The 24,137-nt window shown below is 37.4% G+C and overlaps 1 protein-coding gene across 3 annotated transcripts in view; it reads right to left on the reverse strand.

The window, feature by feature from the left end:
- Positions 1-23,655, reverse strand: part of LOC129243005 (protein FAM135B) — a 105,502-nt gene extending 81,847 nt beyond the window's left edge. For 2 of the 3 annotated variants that reach the window (XM_054880013.1, XM_054880011.1), the window contains exon 1: positions 23,407-23,655. The gene's annotated coding sequence lies outside the window, so the exon portion shown is untranslated. The remainder of the gene's footprint in view (positions 1-23,406) is intronic. The other variant, XM_054880012.1, reaches the window with a different exon arrangement.
- Between the last annotated feature and the right edge of the window lie 482 nt (positions 23,656-24,137).

Below are 24,137 nucleotides of genomic sequence, written 5' to 3' on the forward strand. Positions count from 1 at the left end.
ATAAATACTTTCAGTTTTTCGCAAAAAATTATTGACAAACTCGTTGGCTGAAGGTAGTGCCCCCCTGAAGAAAAAGCAGCGAAATGTAACTTTTACAGATCTACCATTTCCATTGCACAATTGCATTATTTTAATAAAGGCTGGTTAAGTTTCAAAGGCCCGTGTTGATTTTGAATAAAATAATTTTTTTTTAAGAAATTAACTGGTTTATCGACGTACACCTGTTCTTTCAAATAACCCCAAAGAAAGAAGTTCAACGGTATCGTTGACGTTTAGGTGTGGTTCACATTCAACATCGGCACTTGAAATTTAACCGCCCTTTAGAATTGTCAAGCCAAATTGATTTCATGGTAGCAATTGCCAAAACTTCTACTGTGTACATATAATTCGTGTACAAAATTCGTTTGTCAAAACTGTCATAACAGTACACATTTCCCTAATTGAAAGACATGCATACCTAAAATATTACCTCAGTGTCTTTGCTATTTGTCCTTTAAGAAGCCGCTGTTGTGTTATTGATAGAACCGTCAACGTCCTTGGATACCTATTTGAATGAACCAGGAAATCAGTTGTATACGAGGCGATTCTTAGACAAGCTCTTTACGATCCATATCCTATTGCAAGACAAGGCCCAAACTGACAAGTAGAGTTAAAATTAGTGCGCAATGTCTGATCTTGAAAAATTGTATATCAATTATTTATACTAAATTTAGTAATTAGTTAGTCAATTAAAAACGCCGAATATCAAAATTCAAAAAAAGTAAATAAGGACAGTAAATTCTACGTTTGAGAGAGCGAATTCGTCGAAACAGGCAAGGGTTGTGGAAAACGCGTATAAATTTTGCTTGGGAATATTCCAACTTTCAACTTCATCAAACTTTTTTTTTTCCTTCTAATACTCAAATTACCGCTTCGAGGTATCCGTTTTTCATAAATGAAAAGCATAAAAGAGAATTCGCGCTAATAACCGAAGTTGATTCTAGTAAAGGTGCTTAAAAAATATCAGATTATTTATTTGTATAAGTTTTCGACGGTCTCCGTAACCGAATGCTTGGCGTGTGACTACCATTCGGAAGTACGTAGGTTCAAATCTCCGTTCATCAAACACCAAAATCAAAAAGTTCGAATAGCGGTCGCTCCTCGGCAGGCAATGGCAAATCTCCGAGTGTATTTCTGCTATGAAAGAAGATCGGAGTCGGTTTAAGACTGTAGGCCCCACCATTTGTAGAGCAACATCAAGACGCATGCCGCAAATGGGAGGAGGAGCTCGGCGAAACACCCAAAGAGGGTGTACGCGCCAATTATGTGTGTATGCATGTATGAATAAGTGTTCTATTTCGAAAGGAACTCAATTTAAAAGTGGTAAAATAAATTTGAATCAATAATAAATGTCTGATATTTTATTGACCAATTTCCGGTATTTATTATTATTATTATTTTTATTGGACGGAATATACTATGCAAATCTTGCTTGAAACTACTAACTTATATCTCATGCAAATGTTTATAAATAAATAGTCAATAATCCTTTCATCCGAATAATTTGAGTTATTAACTAATCAATTTGCCGCTGGGCTTTTGTGGTATTAAATGCCAGCCATTTTTAGAGTGTTAGTGCCTACCAATCATTTGGTGCAATCTCTGCTCTGACTAACCTTCATCGCATGTGCCTCACTATTTGTATGATTTGATGCAGCATTTGACATGTACACACACACACATGCACAAACACGTACAAAAATCAGAAATAGCATTAATAACGAACCTCCAGGTGGCTAGCAACTCTTGGCACCCGGCAGTTCATTGTTGTGCTCGTGCTTCTTTTTTAGTCATCGTATAAAATTATTACCTTTGAATTTGAATATATCCGACCGGGTTTGTATGTGTTATTGATATTGAAATCAGCGGAGGGAGATGATTGCATGTTGAAGGACAGCAAAAATTGCTTTCCTTATAGGTTATTAAATTTTCATGACATGAAGGAAGTCGAAGGTTTTTCCAAGCGCTTCGACTTACACTTTTTCCTCTCGTCTGTCTAAAAATGATTATAAAACTGTATGTTTATTCTCTTGTTGTTGCTGTTAAAGGAAATACAAACCATAATTGGGTTTTGCAAACACGCGTATGTATGGCAAGAACAGCGTTGATACAGTTGACTTCTGCTCTAAACACTGACGTGCGATACCGTAATATGATATTTCAGCAATTTGTATCTCTTCCAAGTTGAAATACGCCCGCCGTAGCCGAATGGGTTGGTGTGTGACTTCTATTCGGAATTCAGAAAGAACGTAGGTTCGAATCTCGGTGAAACACCAAAATTAAGAAAAAGTGTTTTCTAATAGCGGTCGCCCCTCGGCAGGCAGTGGCAAACCTCTGAGTGTATTTCTCCAATGAAAAAGCTTCTCATAAAAAATCATTTGCCGTTCGGAGACGGCTTGAAACTGTAGGTTCCTCCATTTGTGGAACAACATCAAGACGCACAACACAAATAGGAGGAGAACTTGGTTAAACTCCCAAAAGGGGTATACACGCCAATCATATGTATATGCATATATAAGTTAAAATACGTGTAGATTTTAATGGACTATGAATAAGTTTGTGCGGTTTTTTTTCGAAATTTGAAACTTTATTGACGTAAAATGGTTACAAATTTAATATTCAAAGTATTGTCCATCGCTTACTACTACTTTTTCCCATCTTTCTGGCAATTCACGGATTCCCTTTGTGAAAAATTCGGTCGGTTTTGCCGCAATCCACGAATCGATCCATTTTTTGACTTCATCGTAATTACGGAAGTGCTGGTCAGCCAGGCCATGTTGCATCGATCGGAAGAGATAGTAATCGGATGGCGCAAGGTCTGGACTATACGGCGGGTGGGGTAGGACATCCCATTTGAGCGTTTCTAAGTATGTTTTCACCACTTGTGCAACATGTGGCCGAGCATTGTCATGTTGCAAAATAACTTTGTCGTGTCTATCGGCGTATTGCGGCCGTTTTTCTCGCAGTGCTCGGCTCAAACGCATCAATTGTCGTCGGTAGGCATCCCCCGTAATCGTTTCATTCGGTTTCAGTAGCTCATAATACACAACACCCAGCTGGTCCCACCAGATACACAGCATAACCTTCAGGCCATGAATATTCTGCGCCGACGTCGATGTTGAAGCATGGCCAGGGTATCCATACGTTGCCCGACGTTTTGGATTGTCGTAATGGACCCACTTTTCATCGCCAGTCACAATTCGATGCAAAAAACCCTTTCTTTTGTGCCGTTGAAGCAGTTGTTCGCATGCCATAAAACGGCGTTCAACGTCTCTTGGCTTCAATTCATACGGCACCCAATGGCCTACCTTTCGGATCATTCCCATGGCTTTTAAACGTTTGGAAATGGTTGATTGATCAACTCCCAAAGTTTTTGCAACCTCTTCTTGCGTTTGAGCCGGATCTTGATCGAGCAATTCCTCCAATTCGGTATCCATGAACTTTGGCGGCGCACCCTCGCGTTCTTCGTCTTCCAAGCCAAAATCACCACTTTTAAAGCGTGCAAACCACTTCTGGCACGTTCGCTCAGCTAGAGCATGCTCACCATAAACTTCCACCAAGATACGATGACTTTCGGCTGCTTTTTTCTTCATATTAAAATAATGAAGAAGAATTCCCCGCAAAAACACATTATTTGGCACGAAATTCGACATTTTCAAGTGTGGTAAAAATATTGTTGTTTACGCTTCAAATAAAAAACTTATACTGACGTTTGTGCCTTACGACAGTAGCTCTCCAATGAATGTTTGGAAATGTGGATCGATGGAATAATAATCAAGTTACGCCATCTGTTGTAAAACCGCACGAACTTATTCATAGTCCTATTACTTGGACAACCTGATTGGCACATCTGTACTCCCTCTCTCTAACTAATTCAAACTAGCACTCGAGTCTTTTATATTATTTTTAATAATTTTCATAGCAAAAAAAAAAATTATTACCAACACGTCCCTTTGCATTCTCTGTTCCCTGAACCGGTATTAATTTTGGAGATTTAGTCTCGTGCAGATCCTTAGCTTATTCCTACAGCTTACTATTATTAGTATTTGCTTGAACTATCTCTGTTATTTTTTATCTGACGAAGTGCATCGCCGCTCTAACATTTCAATACCGTTTTTGTACAACGATTCATATTTTGCCTCAAAACACGTAGGTCTCAGTTTCAGCGATAACCTTTTCATTCGAGCGGAATGTTTTACCGGCAAGCTTTTTTTCAGGTCTGCGCACAGCCACTAGTCCCTGGAAGTCAAATCTGGCGAGCCACTGCGTTGTGCGTCTTCGGTTTCTCTACGACTACGTTTGAAGTCTGAAAAGCATCGTTTTATTATTTTTTCTGATGGACCGGAGTCCTTATAATACTATTCAAGCCATTGCTGTGCTGAACGGTATATTTTTCAATCAATAAGCGGTGTGAAATTTCGAGAAAACACGAAATTGTTTTTGACTCATTGTTTTGAAAACAAAAGAGGCGTCACTCTTAGCACAATAATTCACAAACTAATGAATGCAATATCATGAAATTTTAAAAGCTGTCTTTTCAAGGTTAGTACTCACTGAAAAAATGGTGAATGCAATAAAACTAGTGCCATCTATGTGCTAGGCCCGGGACTTTTCAGGTCATGTGTTACGTAGTCGGTTTATTGAACTAAGAAGTTTGGTTACAAAAACGGTCGGAAGGCTTAACCGCACTGAAAGCGTTACCAAGAAGTAACTTTTTTAAAGTGATACCTAATCTCTATGAAATGGTTCCCTATTTTTATTTTTTATTCATTTTTTTATTATTTCATTACGATTCAAAACGTTTTGGAAAAGTTCAGAGCACCAACTACACCCAAGTTCTGGATGTTATTGGCGAAGGAAAATCATTCGTTACCATCTATGGCAGAGTCTTTCTCGCTTTGCAAATAGATCCTTTTCTCATTCTTTTATAAAATTAAGATAAAATAGTTGGAAAAATGCTGACTTTACTAATGCATATTTACATTTTTAGTTTAGAAGTATGTAAATTACTCACTTTCATCGCTTTCTCAAATAGTGTTCAATTGAGTTATACATTTTGAATGTTTATTGGGCAAATACTGATATTAACGAGCACCGACACAGCGTCAGGGCCAACCCACAGGTAACTGAAGTGTGCAGGTATACCAAGAAAAACAAACAAACAAAAAAGAAAAGAAATAAAAAGAAGTGAGGAGGAGCTAAATTCGCTGCTGCCGAATTTTGTATACCCACGCACATTTTAGTAAGAACTAATTTTGGCTGGCTGTTTATTTTTAGAAAGAAATAAAGGCTTAGACAATGCGAGTTATAGTTGATAATATCATATGGACGGACGTACATTTTATCTTAACGTATAAAAGTGGCAATGATTTGTATCTCATCTTGGGCGAGTTTTATTAAGTCGTTATCGAGATAAATGTCAAGTATAATAGAAATAAGATTGATGGGTGCAGAGAGTGCTTTTTTATACATAAAATGCGGAAATTTTAGAGCTCGGTGTTGTTTTCTTTTCTTTTTTTTTTAATTCGAAGCTACCAAAACTGTAAGTTAAAAAAAAATTGTATAATTTTTGATTAAAGGCTAAAAAGGGCCACTCTCACATTCAAAGCTTATGCTGAGAAGATGTAAGAGCAATAAAAAATTTGTTGATTTTTATAAAATTTGATGTTTTGAAAGAGGAAATCTCATTTTTTGCTACTTTTGAGGTTATGCTAGAATATTGGATTCTCTTTTCTCAGCTCTTGTTAATATTTAAAACCTTTCTATAAATTTTAAAAACCATAGAGATGTAATTAGAGCGAAACATAAAAAAAAACAAAAAAAAAAAAAATACTGCAGAAACCAGTTAATACTGCAGAAACCATAACGACCTTTTTGAAAAAGAAGTTTATTTATTTATTCATATTTTTGAATATAAGGATGTATTTTTAAAACTCTGATTTTTCCATACAGTTTATTGTACATAACCTTAATACATTTATTTAACAAAAAAACACACACACACACAAAATTTGTCAAGCCTACGAAGTTTTTTAAGTAATTCCATAAAAATTTGTTTTTTTTTCTTTAAATTGACATTTCAGTACTTTTTCACATCCAAAACTGCTCGAAGGAAAAGAAGAAGAACAAACTTGGAAAAATAAATGTAAATAAAGTGAACAAATCTTACACACACCCAAAACAGGCCCCTGACGGGATATAATTTGAAACAATCGGTTGAAACTCACATGTGGATTTGTTGACGATTTTAGTTTCATGAAGGAAAAAAAGTCGTTCAATTTGGGTGCAGGATTGGTTTAAAAGGCGAGATGAATATTCGCATATACCCTTTTTCACCCTTTCTATGTATATTTAATAAAATTTCGAAGTGGGCACATGAGCGGACAAATGGCAACATTAAGCAAAGCTTTTATTGAGGAACTTATTGATTTGTTCAAAAGTCAGCCATCATTGTGGAAAAATAAGAACGATAAATATAAGGACGCAAGTGGGAAATTAAAATCGTGGCAAAATTTGTTAGAAAATATATAGAATTAGTCCAAAATGGTAATATAAATAATATAATCAACTATGTAGAGTGTCGTCACAAAAATCAGTTGATATTGGCAGCTTTGCTGAGAGCAAAGTAACGGTACTACGATAGGCGCCACACCATTTTTCTCTCCATCGTGGATACAGGCATTTACACAAACAAAAATGTTGTTTGATTCACATTTTACTTTTTGAGTTAGTTATTTGTATCAAATGTGAGTAATTTTGCTTTATTTATAAAAGAGTCGCATGAGATTTTTCTTGTTTGAAAATTACCGTTATATAGTATGAGAGGGTTTCGCCCAATTATATTCGCTCGAGTTAACATGCGCATGGACAAACGGACCAATAAATATGACTAAATTGACTCTTCTATAGGTACATAGGTGGGATAAAAGGTTGCAGTACCACTCAGGCACTTCGCAAGTAGCACTAAAGCGCCGCTTTGATACCATTATGAGACCTCCACAGAGAGATATCTACAGCCAGCCAGACTGTTGATACAATGGAGAAGATTATGGGATTTAGGTTGGCGCACTGCCCCAGGCTGTCGAAGAAAGGAGCACCCACTGATCTTAATCGTCTAGCTGCCAAGCCCGGACATTTACAGAGAAAGTGCTCAACAGTCTCCTTTTCTGAAAGGTCCCTACAGCTCCTGCAATGGGGGTTAAATAGTAACTCAAGCTTTTACGCGTGTATGCCGATCGTCTAATGACCGGTAAACACAGCTACGAGTTTGGAAATTGATGACTCTTCTATACGAGGCCGATATTTTTAGCCTAACAATGGGAAACCGAACATTAGTTGAAAACTGTTTTATTGGTTCTCAAAATATTCTCCATGATTACAAAAACACTTTTGGATTAATTTGAAGCAATTTTCGAAGCACTTTGCCCAGTCAGGTTTCCAGAGCGTTTTTTAAATTGTGTGGGGTCTAATGGGTGTACTCATAGTCGGGTGTAGACCACAAGTGGTGTATACCATAAGGTGCAAAATCTTAGTGATGTTCGTCATACTAATACCCAAAGATACGTCAGTCTCAAAGTATGTGACATAACGATCTCACTCAATCATAACGCGCTAAGCATCCAAATTTGCCGGCCAAACAAATGATTTTGTAAGACCTTCTGGGAATTTATCGGTGTTTGCTCACGACCACGAAAATATTCATTGTATCAATTTTTATGGTGGCCGCCGTAGCCAAATGGGTTGGTGCGTGACTACCATTCGAAATTCAGAGAGAACGTAAGTTCGAATCTCGGTGAAACACCAAAATTAAGAAAACGTTTTTTCTAATAGCGGTCGCCCTTCGGCAGGCAGTGGCAAACCTCCGAGTGTGTTTCTGCCATGAAAAAGCTCCTCATAAAAATATCTGCCGTTCAGAATTAGCTTGAATTTGTAGGTTCCTCCATTTGTGGAACAACATCAAGACACACGCCAAAAATAAGAGGCGTAGCTCGGCCAAACACCCAAAAATGTTGTACGAGCCAATTATATATATACATATGTATATATAGATAAAGGATGGTTCTTGCTCGCCATATAATGATTTAGTTCTTCGATCTAGACTTGTATTGTTAATTCACGTCGAAAATTGTGAAAAATAATCGCCCGAAAATGTTCACTGCTTCATTTGAATTTTAAGCCACTGTAAACAACACAAAATACAACACGAATATGGCTCACATATCAAAATGTTCTGAGCGCGTTTATAGTAAAATACCAAATGTCAAGCTACAATGGAAACTTCAAGAAACGCGTAACAAAACTATAAATACTTAAGGCCAAGAAATATAAACCACGACCCTCGTATTTATCAGTCTTTATGCTGTTAGATTCAACCGTTATAAGGGGTGGTTAAATTTCAAGAGCCGATGATGAATGTGAACCACACCTAAACGTCAACGACACTGTTGGTTTTCTTTCTTTGGGGTTATTTGAAAGAAAAATTGTACATCGATAAGCCAGCAACAATTCAAGAGCTAAAGGATGAGATAATTCGGCACATTAACGGCATAGAGCCTCAATTATGCCTCAGCGTCATCGGAAATTTGTACCATCGGATGGAGGTGTGCCGCCAAGGCCGCGGCGGACATTTGGCCGATATTTTGTTCCATACGTAATTGAGCCATACTAATATTATCATAATAAAAAGAAATGACAATAATTTCCTAAAAAAAAGTATTTTAATCAAAATTAACAACGGCCTTTGAAACTTAACCACCCTTTATAAACAAAATTATAAGACCCTTGTCCACAAGTGCGCATGGGTATAAAAACACATTTGTCTGACAATAAGCTGTTAGCGGGATGGGATCAGCAAAATTTTTGCAGTTAAATTTCTGAAAGTCGCTTTCAATTTACGTTGTCGTATACTTGACGGTCGACTTGTCACTTTTACTATTGAGTAAGTGGGAAAAGTTGAAAGGCGCTAGACATTCAGCACAGCCCTAAGCAATGCTGTTTGATTGCGGCTGTAAGGAGATGAGATCGAGGATATTTTACCTAGACAGTGTTGGCGTAGGTGTGTGCAGCGCACGAAATAGCCATTGAGTGTTGGTTGCGACAATCAATCGGGGCTGTTTGTGATGTGTCTGGGGCAACACAGTACGGCTTGTGGTGGCCAAAGGTAGTGTACATACAATATGTACGTGTGTATGTATGTAGCAGCCATGTTCGTGGTTATGTTGTGGCATACACTTGTGTGATGATGGCGATAGCAAATGTCACACAAAGGCCGTCATGGCAACCCCTAAACAACCGAATTGTAATCATAATGTGGACATATTTACGAGCACGAGTGAGGAGCGCGGGAGAGCAGTGACTGTAGGAAATATTGTATTTGATATACCTCTTAATATAATATACTGGTGCGCTCTGGTACTTTGCAGCAAACACACCGACATTTGCTCAACCACCACGCACGCCCCTAAACCTTTTTATTATCAACATTCAATTCATTCGTGTCGGCCTGGCGGTGCTGGGCAATAAAAAAATGTAATGTTAAAAGCGCGTTAAGAACGGTAAAATGTGCTGTAAAAATATGCTCTCTCTCTAAGGACGTCGAACGAGGCGAGTTTTTAAGTGCACTTTCACGAATTTTTTGCACAGATTTTATTGATGTATTATATTTTGACTGTTTGGTTGTTTGGTTCTTCTGCTTTATATCAAATGAAATGTTTTGTAATTGAAATTTTTTACCATTTCGTTTTATTTTGCACTCTAAATTTTGTGACTTATTTATTTCTGTGTATGTATGTGTGCGCATATTTAGGGCCAGCAAGAACCCTGACACGCATTTTGCTCGCATAAGTGTTGTTTTTCGCGCATTTCACACGCACATATACACAAATATTCTGTCAACCAGTATATTTTGGTGCGACATGGATGTACATACATAAATACACACTTATGTATATATACTCATCGTGTGCTATTTGTTCACTGCTCTTAAAAATATTTATACACGAATTTCTGCTTACGCTAATAAGATATTTTCGTGATTTTTATTTTTGCGTAGGGCGGTGGCCATCGTTGTGTTGGTCATTGCCAACAATTTTAGTTCGTTGAATTAAAGCTGACAGCGCACAGTGGTCGAAATGAGCGATGTAGCGGGATTTTATTAAAATTTTAAGTTGTGAGATGCCGCCAAAATTGGTGTTTTTTCCTAAATAATAATCCATTGCACGGACTAGAACTATCTATTTTGTTTTGCTTTGCATATTCGCGCAGCTGTGAGCTTTCAAACATAACAAGTCTTGTGTCAAGTACCAACACTTTCTCGTCTTCTTATTTCGCCTACTAAAACTCGCTAAATTAGTTAAAAAATTTCATTTTAGTTTAATTGAAGTGTTTTAGTTTAAAGTTAATGGTATGAAATAACAAAAAAAATATATTTAATCTTGCCATAAATTCTGTGACAAATTTTACAATGCATACGGCGAGAATAAGTTCGTAGAAAACAGCTCAGTTTTTTGTTTGCTTGTTTTTGCTCATATGCACTGCCTACTTACAAATTATACTCAGTTTCGTGGCAAATTTCGCTTGCTAACAAATGAATGGGGAAGCTAAGAAAATCGCATTGCAGTGGCTCCATTACGGAAGTTTAGAAAAAGTGCAAGTGAGATTTACGAATTGCTGAAAAAAGCCTAATATTTCGAGAATGTTTGCTTAGCGCCCGATCAATCGTTTTTCTCAAACGTCTTAAGTGACAGATAGCAAAAGAAGTGATCGTTCCCGCGTTCTTCGAACCAGTGCAGCCATAAAAGTCGTTCGAGAAAGAATTCGCAGAAGTCCCCATAGAAAACAGAAAATTATGTTCTGGGAAATGAAACTATCCAGATCCATGCCATGATCGATGAGATCATCTCCGCATGAAAGTCTTCCGTCGCTCAACTGGTCATCTTCTAACGCAGAAAGTTGGTTGCTTGAAGAAAGTTAAACTCGACAGATGCAAGCAGTCAACGGTAATGAAAATATTCTTTTCACTGATGAGAAATGATGAAATTTTCACTGTTGGAGAAGTTTTTAATAAGCCAAACAACAAAATTTAAAAAATGTTATTCCAAGGGTTCAGCGTGGCCACCATATAGCCTCCGTAATGGTTCGGTAGGGAGTGTCTTGTAAAGGCGTTACATCTCTTCATTTCTTCGAAAAAAAAGTGGGAGAGGAGGATGTATTAGAAGACGTGTTGAAGTAGTTTAGCAGTACTCTCTTCAATAGAGAGCGTTCGATCTTCCAGCAAGATTCCGCTCCAGCCCATACGGCAAAAACCACCCAGCAGTGGTTAAAAAAAAATATTCCTGAGTTCATAGCCACAGAAGATTGCGCGTCTTGAAGTCCAGATCTGAACCCATAGAACTTCGGTTTGTGGTCAGAATTGGAAAACATGGCCTGTCGAAGGCTTCACAGAAATTTAGCTTCTCAAACAATTCTTGGTTCGAGCAGCGACGTAATAGCTGAATGGCCTAACGTTTGAAGACATGAGTAAAAGCAAATGGTGACCATTTCGAATGAAAATTAAAATTCTTTTTTAATAATTGCATGATTAAATAAAACTAAATTCAGAGTAAAACTAACAAAAGTATTATAATTTCAAATCTATAACGCACTTAACTTGTAACAGAACTTATGGCAGGACTAAGTACATACTATATACCTGTATGTGTATTTTTTCATTATAAATAATATAGTAGTCAAATTTGACACTTGCAATAATCTTGAAAAATTACCTCATGCGAGTCTATAGGTGAGTGGAACTTACGAAATTCGTTCGCTGCTACCTTTTGCAATTTTTAATGATATTTAACTTTTTAGCAAGACCGTTGGCTACCACACGAGACTTACATATTTGTAATATGGCACGATGAGGAAATTCCTTCGCAAAAAAATTCCACCATAAAGTCATTTGTAATTGAGTCATTTAATTGAGGAGCTATGCCGAAATATAGGTATGAGATTAAGAAATTTCAACAGCAAATTAGTAGAGGAGTGGGAAAGTAGCCATAGAATTCGCCAAAAATTTGAGGAAAAAACGTACAGTGGTTAGATAACCCCTTTTGTTAATTGGTCCGACAATTAATCTTGCATAAAACATTGCATACCCAAGACACAAATTCGAAAAGTTCCTTCCATTACCACGCAAGCCTCTACTGGTGAGCTTTTTGTAGCCTATATAAAGCTGGAAAACCAAATGCGTCCAAGGTTGTGTCAAAGATGCCCGCTAATGAAGGTGCGGTTAAATAAATTTAAACGTGTATTGGGTTAAACGTATATATGACCAGAAGAAGCACTGGCTTTTTAAATTAGATGCCGATTACACAAAGCATACAACGTACAAGTTAATGCAAGCCGGTGCCAAGGAGCTCAATGCTGGCATGTAGCAGCAAAAAAAGGTGCTACCCAAATGGTGTGCATATCACTAATACTTCTTCGAGACACAGACAAAGATATCGGAAAACAAAATACTTTAAGAGTTCAAAAACTTTTAAAACAACAAATGGCTCTGCTAGCTGTTATTCCAATGGCTAGTCCGGGGAATCCCAACAATGACAACACAGCCTGGCGCATTTTCCATCAACCAGAACTTGCATCCCTATTAACTGGTGTAAGGGAAGAACTGCTTTAAAGGCTCAGTGTGATTGTACGATCCATTTCTTGTGGATATCGAATTAATATTGGATCTTTTCGACAATACCCTACAGCTGAACTCTTTGTAACAAAATATTAGGTCAGTCCATAAGTTCGTGCGTATTTTACTCATAATTTGACTTTTGTACGGTTTTTGCATATAAAAAATTATTCGCGGAATATAACGGGACTATTTATATTTTCTTTGATAAATTTTGCATCCAACGAGTGATTTTAATCGCGGATAGAAGCACGTGTTGTTAAAAAATAAAATGGAATCTTCGAATGCGTATAAGAGGCATATTTTGTATTTTTTTATAAAAGTGGTAAAAATGCAACAACTGCTGCTGCAGAAATAAACACTGTTCACGGAGAGGATACCGTGAGAGTAAGGACCACGCAAAAGTGGTTTTCGAAGTTCTAAAGTGGTAACTGCGACGTGGAGGATGCCCCGCGCGCTGGTTGTCCTAAAGTCTTTAACTCCGACGCCTTGCTCGAACTCGTGGAAGCTGAGCCAAATTTGACAGTCAATATGATAGCTCAGAGGTTAAATTCATCGCATGGAACAGTTCACAGGCACCTGGTTCAGTTGGGTTAGGTTTTAAAGCTGGGAAAATGGGTTCCGCATAGACTTTCCGTTGCCAACCTTCCGCAGAGAGTGAATGTGTGTTCTCAGCTGCTGCAACGGCTTGAAAATAAAAGTTTTTTGAACCGTATCGTTACTGGTGATGAAAAATGGGTCCCTTACAATAGTCCTGTTCGCAAACGCCAATGGTTAGATAAAGATGAAACATCAGAACCGACCCTTGGAGATGGCCTTCACCCCAAGAACATTCTCCAGTCTATTTGGTGGGATATGGCCGGTATTGCTTATTAGGAACTTCTGGAACCGAACCGGGCGATAACTGCTGATTATTATTCCCATCAGCTATCAAACCTGAATGAGGCACTTAACAAAAATTGGCCGTCTTTAGTGAATAGACGCAAAGTTTTGTTTCACCACGACAACGCAAGGCCTCATACCGCAAGGCAAACATGCAACAACAAGCAAGCTGAACGAGCTCGGATGGGAACTAATGCCGCATCCACCATACTCTCCGGATATTGCACCTTGTGGTTATCACCTTTTCCGTGGACTTCAATCCCATATGAGTAACAAGAACTACTTCTCAAAAGAAGCTATAAAAAGGGATATCGAAGCGTATTTTGGCTCCAAGGACAAACAATTTTTTGAGCAGGGAATTAAAAATTTGCCTAAACGTTGAGAAGGCATTGTTAATAATGAAGGATAATTGTATTATTGATTAATAAATACTTCTCTTTCATCTTTTTTATTAATTGTAAAACCACCTTTAAAAAACGCACGAACTTATGGACTGACCTGATACAATGTGAAGTCTAAAATAAACAAGACTGTGCTAAAATAGCAACGACAGAGTAACTTCTTCTGATAACTTCGAGTTTATTTATCTAAAAACTTTTCGAAAGACTGTTTCAGGTCATTGACCGGAATCCGGAATGCCCTTCAGGATGTCGGTACAAGCCTTTTGAATGGCCTTTACGGACACAAAACGTTTTCCTTTCATGGCCAAATGCAATTTTCCGAAACGGTAGAAGTCACAGGGAGCCATATTAGGCGAATACGGTGAGTGGTTGATGGTTAAAATGCGATTCCTAATCAAAAAATCAGTCGCGAGAGTGAATTGATGAGATGGTGCATTGTCATACAATAAGCGACAGCTTCCTCCTTCGCGGTATTCAGGGCGAATTCGACGAATGCGAGGCAACAAGCACTTCAAAACACCAAGAAAGAAAATTGCATTGACAGTTTAGCCCATTGGCACGAACTCCTTGAGGACAATTCCGTTCGAATGGTAAAAACAAATGAGCATATACTTGATTTTTCATTTCTCCAAACGCGATTTTTTGGGTGGTGGCTCCATCTGGGGCCTTCCATTCAGCACTTTGACCCTTAGTTTCAGGTTCATGTTGGAAACACCACGTTTCGTGACTAGTTACAATGTTGTAAGAGAAGTTCTCGTCTTTTCTCGCCTCTTTAATGAGGTCTTTCGAATGTTGAATTCTGAGCAATTTTTGGTCCTCAGTTAACTTGTGCGGAATGAAAAGTGGACAGACCCAAATGATCAGTTAAAATGTAAATAATAAATCGATGTTTTGGAGATATTCAAATCCGAATTTACACGATGAATTGGGTAAATTTTTGACAAATTTACATACAATTTCGATGAGTTTTCGGTGATTACTGATTTTGGGCGGCTCGTATGTTCAGTGTCTTTTATGTACTCACAACCATCTCTGACACGTGTAAACCACTCATGAACTCTGGCACGAGATAGACAAACATCGCCATAAACTTTTTTCATCAATTCAAAAGTTTCGGTAAACGTTTTACGTTTTTTAAAACAAAATTTGATATTAGCTCGTTGTGCGAAACTTATTTTTGTACCAATGACACAAACATACTGACACTTTAGACGCAATAACTTCGCTTCTACTCAACAGAATGTCACCAAGCTTTCATTGGAAGTCAGCTAGGGATGTAACTTCCAACGCACTAACTCATTAGAAAGATATCTTGTTTATTTTGGACTTCTTGGTCCAGGTATAGTTCTATATGCCCAGCTGTGCATATCAAATATCAATTCACGGAGCTGACATTGTAAATGCTGGTCTACTTCCAATTGGCCAAATGTCAGAAGAAGCATCATACAAAAGTAGAAGTTCAAGAGAAAACACTACGGGAGATTTAATAAATGTTACTTGGTGTTCGTCCGATCCCGTGATCCATCAAAGCCACAGTTATTTTAACAAAAAAAAAATGTTTGAATAAAGAGGTACTGCAACTTCTTTTTGTTAGAGATATCGCATGTAGATAGAGTTTAGTTCAGATGAAAGCGACTCTGATTGTGAGTGAAAAAATAAATAAATTTAATTTAAATAAGTTACATAAAATAAAAAATATAAAAAATATTTTTGTGTTGTCGTTTAACTGTTACTGTCATAAGTTTGTTTATTTGACATACTCTATTCATACTCTATTCCTACATTAATCAAATAAACTCGATTTTGTGAAAATTGAAATCATTAAAAATATATTGCTGCAACTTCTACAAAAAATTCAAATAAAAAAATTAGATAAAGTTTTTATTTTTTTAAATATTCTAAAAACTTTACTTCATGTGTGCATAAAAAATTAATGTATCTCTTTTCGAGATATGAATTAAATTCCGCTAGATCGGTCATTTCGACCACTGTACAGCGCCAGACCGAAGCAACGAGTTTAGTTGTCAACATGTGCACGCTTCCACTAAATATTCAAACAAAATTTCGCTGTCAATTAAAATGTACATAAATTCCACCACTGGCTAACGTTATTAGTGTGTTTTCCTGTGCCAATTTTAATGTTATTATTTGTTAATATATTTACTATATTTTGATCGTAAAAAAACAATACGTTTTGTCACAACACTTCTTTGTACTCGTATTATGTTTTGTGATGGTTGCGGACTTTATTTTGTAAGAGTGTTTTTGTTTTTTGCTTTCATTTAATTTTTATTTTAAACTATGGCTATTTTTTAAATCCTCATTTTTGTATTTGCTTTTATTGTTTATAAAGATACAAAATTTTATATAAGGGTGTACGCGCCCCTTTTTGGGTGTTTGGCCGAGCTCCTCCTCCTATTTGTGGCGTGCGTCTTGATGTTGTTCCACAAATGGAGGGACCTACAGCTTCAAGCCGAGTTCGAACGGCAGATATTTTTTATGAGGAGCTTTTTCATGGCAGAAAACACTCGGAGGTTCGCCATTGCCTGTCGAGGGGCGACTGCGATTAGAAAAATGTTTTTCTTAATTTTGGTGTTTCACCGAAGTTCGAACCGACATTCTCTCTGTGAGTTCCGAATGGTAGTGACGCATCAACCCATTCGGCTATGGCGGCCGTGTTTGAATACGTGTGAAATAAATGGGCAGAATTTCGCTGACGAGTACTTCTATGATGTGCAAGACGAAGTTGCTGGCACAATTTTGTTTTTCACCCTAGTGAATGACCAAATCTGGGAAATCTATCATCCTTGGTGGTGTAACCTCTCACTACCGCGAATAGTAACGGTATGGTAGTGATCCGTGGCCCACTTCGCAATCTTACCACCTTAATTTATCCATTCCTTATGCTTCTATGAATCTAACAGCTTGGTCACGTCCATTAGTTAATTTATAAGCAGAGGTTTGTGGTATAAAGCAATTACTGCCAATGTCAACGCTTCTGGTTACAAAGAGAGTGGCGCCTTCGGTTCGGTATTTTTCTGCTCGCTATCTCTGGGCTCTACTCACTTGACGAAAAATTAGAATGTGAAAGTAACAACAAAGTTACCGAGTAAGATTCGCAGCTAACGAGTATGGTTATACCTCATAACATAAAACTGATATAACTCACTATTTTCAATGCTGCCAACTGTCATTAGACCTCGCGTATACAGAGAAACTTTTGCTACTTCAACATTGAGAATTCTTTTTTGGTGCTGCCTGTCGTGTTCACATTCCTTGCAGTTATTAGTTTTTAAGTGTACAATCAACATTGAGAAGAACGAGAACACAAAGGGTCACAAAGGCGCAGAGCACGCACATCACAAGTAACGAGTTGAAACAAGAAATGTTTGCCTAATTAAACGCGGTTGTATTAATACCCATTCTTCCAAACAAATTAATTTTGGGCAGCTCTTTTCCAGTGGTATCAACAAATGCTTATTTATATGAGTTCATGTATTTGCCATTAGCTAACTCTTGCGGAATCGAAGAGGCCTTATATAGTATATCATCACTACTGATGTGAAGCTTTAGATCAGGATCCTTGATATACTGCTTGGCAGAAGAACGGTCCAGCTCCATAGCCTTGAAAGATAGGAGGCTTGAGAAAGGGCTAGGCTATCATCAACAGGTGGAAGCGCTCGCAGGAAATATCTTCCGCTGGGAAAAGGCATAATTATGTCCACTTGTGCCCCATACCAAAGGTAGCCACAATCAAAGAAGCAGCTGATTGGCAACTCACTTGCATAATAAATGTCAAGGAAATAAATATTTACACCGATAGCCAAGCGGCAATTGGAGCTCTGGACTTAGTGAGGGTTCATTCAAAACTGATCAGGGAATGCTTGGTTTCACTTTCGATCGCATTCAAATTCTCTGACATAGCGGCATTGCGGGAAACTTCGAGGCGGATGAGCTGGCCAGACAAGGACCCTGTGAGTTAGTTTCCTCGCGAAAGAAGAGGATTGGGAGTCCCTTGAAGACCTGTGCTCTACTCCTGGAACGATGGGCTTCGCATCAACTCAGCGAGAGCTAGGCAATTACACAAAATTCGCGATATTCTTTTACAAAGGTCGCAAAATCCTTCTGGTTACGTGTAGATCGGAGACGTTTGAGGAGTTTCACTTCTTTCCTACGGCTGCTGATGTAGTATGATATGATATTAGAAATCTTGTGTACTTCATCAGCAGCATAAAGCGGTTAGCACAGCTGTAACTCAACCCACATCTGTCTACCTCCTTCCCCTCCCTCTCCGTTCGTTCCATCGATTTCCTTCACCTTATTTCCCTTGCAATCGTATCGCAAAATGAATCACCCTACCGGAAGATGTATTATATGTCACTCGTATTTGACACTTGTGAATTAGGCAGCTGGAATGCAGTAAGCAATGGAGCACGTAAAGCTCAAAATAAAGATTTGCATCGTTCCGTATTGTACTCACTAGTAACAAAGTTATTCAAAAACAAAATTGGTTGATTAATTTGCGCCACCTTCTACTTCATTTACTCCAATTCCAGGAAAATATAATTTAATTATTGCAGAAACTAATAGTAAAAATATATTTGTTTTCGATTTGTATAGACGTATTCTTGGATGTCGACCATGAGAAAGTTGTGAATTTTATACCAATTGAAACATATTAAAAAGTAATATTCCTGAATCACTTTGTAAAAAATATAGGCATTAAAGTTCAAATTGGGGAGAAAATCTTTATCTATGAGCCACAAAAATACCTCATCAATCTTCTCCGTTACAACAACTGCTCTGGCTGGCTGAAGATATCTGCCCATTGGAGATCTCATTATGGTATCAAAACGGCGCTTTAGTGCTACTTGGGGAGTGCCACAGTGGTACTTCAACCATTTCTCCTACCTACCTAAGGTTTGGCAAGCCATCATGAAGTGTTTAACGTCTTTTAACGCCAACAACGCTTTCAAATTGTGGAAATTTACTTAAGGGGGGAGCCTGGTTTATAAGGTAAAAAAAATCATTTATTTTTTTTTTCGTTTTAAGCAATTCCTAATATATTTCAGAATATTCACACAAAGTTACAGAGCCTAATTCTCAATATTTCCGTAGATACAAAGGCAAAGATAGGCGCGCGTTAGGTAGTTACGCTGTGACCGGACAGCTATAGTACAAACTTTATCTTCTTTTCTCGACTTCTCATTTTTATGATTTCTTTGAATTGGCGTACATGAATGAAAAAAAAACTAATGAACCTTTTGAAATGAATCATAGCTTGTTCCCTTCAGTATTAAATTCTCTTCTATTTGAACTCGCAAAATAGATAAAAAAAAATGTTTCAAGATTTTTATACCAAGTTGAAGTGAATTTTTTTTTTTTTGAAAGGCATTTTTTTCTTTAAAACCTCCAAAAAGTTGAAATTTTGAAATTTCTCTCAGTTTTCTTAGTTCATCTAGAATAAAAAATCATGATAATTAGAAATTCATTTGAGTTTTTTGCTTTAGATAATAATTACGAACTGTATCTTGTACGTCAGTTGGAAACTCCAGCGTTGCAGCGCTCTACTAATTTCTATGTTAAACATTTTTTTCCAACTTATTTTAACCAGTACAAAAATTTTTTATACTTTTTAAATGTTCATTAAAAGATAGAAAAAACTTTGGAGTGCTAAATTAATCTTTTCCTTAAAAAAAAAACGCAAAGAGATGCAATTTTTAGACCTCATAAACCAGGCTCCCCCCTTAAAAAAATAAATCTTTCGCGAGGCTTATAGAGCACTAGCGGCATTAGTTTCTATTTCTTTCGAAATGAGGAAGGAGCTGCCGTCGCGGTGAGTGGCGAGCGCTATCGAGCCTTGCTAACTGAATGCTTGCTTTCAAAACTTATTCAGCTAAAAACAGCGACGACATTTGTCTCCAACAAAAAGGCGCAACTTGCCTACAGCGCACTTAACAATCGATTTATTGCAATATTCGAGTCATCATTGATGCCGCACGAACAGATTTATTGGAAAAAGTAGTAAAAAATGGGACTAGCCGAATGGACCGTGCTGCGGCGGACATATGTATATCGGATATCATATCCAATAAATAAATGCCATAAAATTATATACCAAATTACAATAAACAAAAATCATCCCAACAATATTTCTGTTTTGTATTATCATTTTTAGTGGCTCAAGCTCTTCATTACAATCCGATATATGAGTAATAAGCAAGGAGGGTTTTGTGTTGTGGGCGAAATGAAAATTGCTCAGTGGAGTGAAGGGTGATCAGATTGAATGTACTTTTTCCAACAGGTGTTTTTGACAGATCACGCGGGACTGCTGTCAAACTAAATATAGTACATACATACGCTCTGTGAAAAGTGGTCATCGCGCGCTCAGGCCATCTTTTGGTGTTGTTGTTGAAGTGGTTAAGTATTTCCACTGAAATAAGCCTAATTAGTGACCAGCAGTATAGCAGCAAATTCTTTATCTCGATGTCTGAGATCTCATTAATTTGCTGCAGGAAAGGCTTACCAAAGCAGCTCTGGAGTCTAGCTGCATGATCCCCTACTTTCCGATGGCCTGTAAGGGTTGCAGTGATGCGTGAGATGTTTGGCCTTTTGGTGTACATAACCGTCCTACCGAACGCACTATTCGGCAAACCATCGGCAAAATTGATAACAATTTTACATTATTGAATGATACTCGACCGATTAAACCACGCACAGCCCAAAGTGCAGAGAATATTACAGCTGAAAATAAGAGTTTTGCGAAAGACCCGAATGAATAGATTCGGCGCCGATCTCAATAAATTGACTTATCTCATGTCACTACTTGAGCGGTTTTACGCAAAGATCTTGATTTGGAAGCATATAAAATACAGCTAATCCAAGATTTGAAGTTGGTTGATCTTCCAAAGCGTATTAATTTCCGTTGTTGGGCTCTTGAAAAACTCGCAGAAGATCTGCATTTTGTGACCCGAATTTCGATCAGTGATGAGGCCCATTTTCGGCTGAATGGCTACGTTAATAAGTAAATTACCATATTGACGCTGAAGAGCACCCGAAGCCAATCAAAAAAAAATATTATATACATTGAAAACAACTTTTTGGTGCGGCCTATGGGCTGGAGGAATCATCGGTCCATATTACTACAAAGGCGAGGCAAAAGTGAATGGCGAAGGCTAACGCGCCATGGCAAACGAATCTTTGATTGAAGCCGGAAATATGGATGAGACTTGAGTCTATCGCCATGATTCTAAATCAAAACACGAGGCTAAAGAGTGGTGCGAGCCTGGTTGTTCGGTTGCGAAATGAGTTCGTGTCCAGAAATCGGGCAAGAAGATGTTAACATCAGGGTTTTTGGATGCGAAAGCAATTTTGTTTATGGATTAATTGCAAATTAGGAGAAGAATAAATTCTGAATATTCTTGTAGCCTTTTAGAGCATCTGAAAAAATTGTGAAAAAATACCCAGTTTGCAAAAGAAAAAAAAATATTTTTCCTCTGGGCGATGCACCGTTTCACAAGATCATTTTGAAAAGGAATAAAATCCATGAATTAAAGTTCGAATTGTTGGAGGATAAACCGTATTCAACAGATTTGGTTCCTAGCAACTTCCATCCGTATCCAGTCCCAAAAATGTGCATGCGTGAAAAGTGTTTTTCTTCCTGGAAGCGTATTTTGCAGCACTTCTAGATTCTTACTTAAAAGATGGAATCTCGTTGGAACCAGTAGAATCTCATTGGAACAAGTGCATTGACATTCAGGAAGCCTATAATGAATAATAAAGCGTATTTCAAACCATAAAATTGTGTTTTTCGTATCAAACCACGAAACCTGTTGAAGGGCCTAGTATATATGAAAAAACTTCGTAACTTATATTTTTACCTATGGGCATATATGAAATATGTATGTATATTTACATCGTCCATTAAAGACGGATTTACATTCAATTAAATTAAAACTTATTTTTAAATCCGTTCACAGATTGTTTCCATTTAACTAAATAAAAAAATACTTTTTTGCTACCGAAAAAATTTAATTTTTGCCCTTTTGGGAAATATTTAGTATAATGTCTATCGCTTTGAAAAAAAAAGGTTAAAAGAGAGGGGGAGGGGGGATTGAGGGATGTATCCCCATCTTAAAACTGAAAATCGCTCCTGCCGGAGGCTTATAGTTTTTAAGTAATTTAATGTTCAAGTTCCGTAATTTAGCGAAAAGTGAAACCTGAACCCTCATCAGTCAAACTCCGGCTACGCAACCCGCAGTATTTTTGCGTAGAACTCCTTTCCGTGTTAAAACCATTGAACCCAAAATTAAAACGTCATATGCGTGGCTCAATATACCCCATCCCCATCATTAACACTAAATTCAAATACTTAATTTTTGTTCATATTTTTGTTTTCATTTGCAGGCATCCGGCAACACGATACTGCCGTCATTCCAATCTTCTTCTTATTCGCGTTTAAAATTGGAAAGTGATTGTATGGACAAAACCATTTGCATTTAATTTTAATAAAAATAATTCGAGTGTAAGGATAAAAAGAAGTAAAAACACGCGTGTGAGTGTATATTTGGTGAATTTTAGTGAAGTGTTAAAAAATATATAGTGTAATGTGGCAAATTATAGTGAAGTTCCCGAGGGCATTTTGAAGGCAAATTATTACGAAATTATTATTTCCCGAATAATTTGGAGTTATAAAGAGTGTTCCTTAACACCTCGTTAGCATCTCCAGCAAGTTTCATTAATAAGGACATTATAGTTTGCCAAAAATTTCCCAATAGAGATTATTCTAAATTCCAGCCGCCACTTTCTTCACCTTCTTGAATGCAACCTTTTATAAGCGAGTGTCAAAAATCTAATGTCACAATTGAACAAACCTTTAATAAATGTTTGAATCATGGCTTCATTGTTTCAATTCAAAAGCATAACTTGTTGTTATTAAGTTTTTTATATTATTATTTTCTAATCCCGCGCGTTTTATTTTCATAAAATCTATTGTATATTTATTTCTTATAATCTTTCTCATCAGAAAATTATGAGCTTTCGCTACTATTACATAAAAAACTCTTATTATAAGCTCTTTATATTAAAAAAAAAAATATGCACTTGTTTCTGTATGAAAGCACTTCATTTACTTTGGTTGCAATTTCACTTTAAAACACAATTTTAAATTTGCAACGAGGTAAATCGATTTAGGTTTCTGGTTTTTTTGCCTTTCCCGTTCTCATAACACGCACTTTGCGCCCACTTACTAAACGCATTTGCTATTTGCCACTCTCATTCGCACACACACGCATTTTCCAAATGACTTCGCTAAAGCTTTACTTTGTTGTCGGCGTTGGCATCGACTTTTGCCTGCACCGAGTATCCGCCCAATGCACTAATTAGGCTATGGCTATGGCAGACGCAGTCGTGTGTTTTTGTTACCCTTTTGCGTTTTGCTGTTGTTTTTGCGTACATACAAGAATGTGAATTTCCTTCCGTTGCTGTCCTCGTCGTCCCAATTTCCACTGCGGACTATCGCTTTCGATTTTACTGCTTTTCAATTTAGCTCTGCTTTACACTTGCCAACACTCACAATTTCGCACTTTGGCATATCTTCGTAGGTACGTGCACTTCTTCACTTTTTCATATTTTCATATATTCACATTTTTACACAATTCACCAACTTTTAAATAATTACATATTAATTACTCAAGACAACGCATTTGATACTATTATTTCAGCCACCTTTGTTTATGTAAGATTAAAAGTAAAAGTTGAAAAAACTGTTTTCTATTACAACTAGAAATTAGGTAAGTAAACGGAAAAAGTTTGGTCGCGCTCCGCCAGTACCGTTCTTCATTTAGCTGCATCCGTAAACACGTCCATAACTCAAAAATGTCTACAAAAAACTGATTCGACGAGCGGCACAGAATTTGGTGCTATCCGCTCTCTGACCGAGAAATACATATTTACGCACAATGCGATATGTTCATCTGTATATTGGCTTATACGCTTATGTTGGCGTGTAGAAGAGAAGACCAAGCAACCAAGCGCCACCCAGCCAGCCAGTCATGACATTGTAGGGGTTGTTGATGATGATACGAATACTTTTTTTCCTTCTACATTCAGCGGCGTATTTGACATGAAATTTGCGTACCGCGGCTGTACACAGA

This window comes from Anastrepha obliqua, chromosome 3 (assembly GCF_027943255.1).
Source record: "Anastrepha obliqua isolate idAnaObli1 chromosome 3, idAnaObli1_1.0, whole genome shotgun sequence".
Taxonomy (NCBI): Eukaryota; Metazoa; Arthropoda; class Insecta; order Diptera; family Tephritidae; genus Anastrepha; species Anastrepha obliqua.